The sequence below is a fragment of the Oncorhynchus mykiss genome, chromosome 4, assembly GCF_057628025.1.
Source record: "Oncorhynchus mykiss isolate SJ-2025 chromosome 4, ASM5762802v1, whole genome shotgun sequence".
NCBI lineage: Eukaryota > Metazoa > Chordata > Actinopteri > Salmoniformes > Salmonidae > Oncorhynchus > Oncorhynchus mykiss.
In genome coordinates this window covers 87,202,501-87,205,000 of record NC_143025.1, presented here as the reverse complement: position 1 = coordinate 87,205,000, position 2,500 = coordinate 87,202,501, and the positions used below count along the sequence as shown (strand labels likewise).

Below are 2,500 nucleotides of genomic sequence, written 5' to 3'. Positions count from 1 at the left end.
GAAATGGAAAGGTTACCACCTGGACTTGGATGTTTTTAGGGAGAGCTTGACAATAAGTTCCTATCCATTTATTAGGCCAATCAACTTAGAACTTTGAACTTTGAACTTACAATAACTAGAATGCTCAGTTTGTTTACAATTCCAACATGTTTTCTGCCTCCCAGGGAGCCACCACTGGAAGGCACGAGGAGTTGCTTTGTAATCTGCTGGAAGGGTTCCAGGCCGAGCATTGGACACTTTGCAGGAGCAAGTCCGTGGGTTGTCTACTAGGCAGCCTACCACGATAGTAACCTCCCAGTCCCTCAGTAACCCGGCTGGTACTAGCGCTGTCACCCCGGTTTCCCGGGAACCCCGCTTACCTCCCTCGGAGTGCTTTGATGGAGAGTCTGGGAATTGTGAGGCGTTTCTCGCTCAGAGTTCCTTCATCATGGAGCTGCAGCCTTCGCCCTTCCCCTCGGATCGCTCTACGATAGCGTACCTCATCACGCTGATCATCTGATCGTACCTCATCTCGCCTTGGCCACGGCCGTTTGGGAACAACAGTCGGTCATATGCTTCAGTCTGGAGGGATTCATGGCAGAGGTGAACAATGTTTTCGAGGCTCCGGTGTCCAGGAGAAAGGCTGCCTGAAAGTTACTCCAGTTTCGGCAGGACTCCCTCAGTGTAGCATTCTATGAGGTGTATTTCCGCACGGTGGCAGCAGAGGGTGCCTGGAACCCGGAAGCGATGTTCGACACGTTCCTGCACGGAATATCGGAAGAAGTAAAGGACGAGCTGGCAGCCGACGGATCTCAACTCTCTCATCGCTTTAACAATCTGGATCGATGGTCGGCTACGGGAACGTAGGAGGGAGAAGAGGTCTGATTTCAGGCCCAATCGCTCACTCAGGGACCCCACCTTGCATCTGATGAACTTCAGAAATTCCCGGCGTCTATGTCCCCGAAAGGATCTGAGCTTACCCGAGTCCCTCCAGGAGCCTCCGGAAACTGCCGATTCACCTCTTCCCAAGCTGATGCAGCTCAGCAGGGCTAGGCAGGGCTAGGTCTCCGAATGCAAAGACAGAGTTGACACCCACAGTTGTCTGTATTGCAGTACTGCCAGTCATTTTGTGTCGACCTGTCCTTTCAAGAGACCTAGCTCATTGGTTGGAGTGAGTACTCTGGTGGGTTTTAAAGATAATTGTTATTCTCCCCTGGGCGACCAGTCCAAGTCTCTCCAGGTACTCATCGACTCAGGGGTCCGATGTGAGTCTTATGGACATTACCCTGGCGTCCGAGCTGGGCATCCCCACTCAACCCCTCTCCATTCCCATGGATGTTAGAGCGCTGGACGGGCACTCTATAGGCCCGGGTCATCCACCATACCATCCCATCAACCTACGAGTGTCAGGGAACCACAGCGTGACGATCCAATTCCTGCTAGTTGAGTCTCTGCAGGTTCCCATGGTATTGGGATTCTCTTGGCTCCAGAAAAGTATAAATGGTTGCTATGGTAAAATAATAAAGCTTCTGAAATGTTCGTAGCATTTCATTTTACCACTGTTTCACTGTTGACATATTTTTGATCTTAAGCACTATATAAATGTAACAGTATAACTTTAGACCGTCCCCTCGCCCATAACCGGGCGCGAACCAGGGACCCTCTGCACACATCAACAACAGTCACCCACGAAGCATCGTTACCCATCGCGCCACAAAAGCCACGGCCCTTGCAGAGCAAGGGGAACTACTACTTCAAGGTCTCAGAGCAAGTGACGTCACTGATTGAAACGCTATTTAGCGCTGCACCACCGCTAACTAAGCTAGCCGTTTCACATCCGTTACATCAGTACCACCGCTAACTAAGCTAGCCGTTTCACATCCGTTACATCAGTACCACCGCTAACTAAGCTAGCCGTTTCACATCCGTTACATCAGTACCACCGCTAACTAAGCTAGCCGTTTCACATCCGTTACATCAGTACCACCGCTAACTAAGCTAGCCGTTTCACATCCGTTACATCAGTACCACCGCTAACTAAGCTAGCGGTTTCACATCCGTTACATCAGCACCACCGCTAACTAAGCTAGCCGTTTCACATCCGTTGCATAAACACACCAATGATGTTACTTGCAATTTGGATTAAGTCCCAAAGCAGTCCCGAGTGAGTGCTACACTGCTAACACAACGATGTTCACTGCTCACGGATTGTCTTGCCAACTACTCGGTCAAACAGTCCGTTCATGTTGTGGAGGTGTTAAGGTTAAGCAGAGTATCCGTGGGTTGCATTAAGTAAAGGTTCATTACAGTGGCTTGGAAATACAATGACATTGCTAAAAGAGACAAATAATTAGTAGGAAATGCTTTTGTCATCATTTTGATGTTGCCAGATTGACCTTAAATGCTGAATAACGTTAGCTGACTAGCTAAGATTGAGGAGAGACCAATGGATTTTAGCTAGCTAACGTTAGCATTGCTAGCTGTTTTTGCTAGCTAATGACAACATTGCCATCTGTCTTAA

General features: G+C 49.1%; 1 protein-coding gene and 1 long non-coding RNA gene across 3 annotated transcripts in view; one reads left to right on the top strand and one right to left on the bottom strand.

Annotated features, from left to right (window-relative positions):
* LOC149984173 (uncharacterized) overlaps positions 1–1,535 on the top strand; it is a 4,173-nt gene extending 2,638 nt beyond the window's left edge. The window contains exon 2 of the long non-coding RNA XR_016495554.1: positions 165–1,535. This is a non-coding gene — a long non-coding RNA (uncharacterized LOC149984173). The remainder of the gene's footprint in view (positions 1–164) is intronic.
* Positions 1–2,500, bottom strand: part of LOC110521100 (ryanodine receptor 3) — a 266,242-nt gene that overhangs the window by 234,271 nt on the left and 29,471 nt on the right. The window lies entirely within an intron of this gene.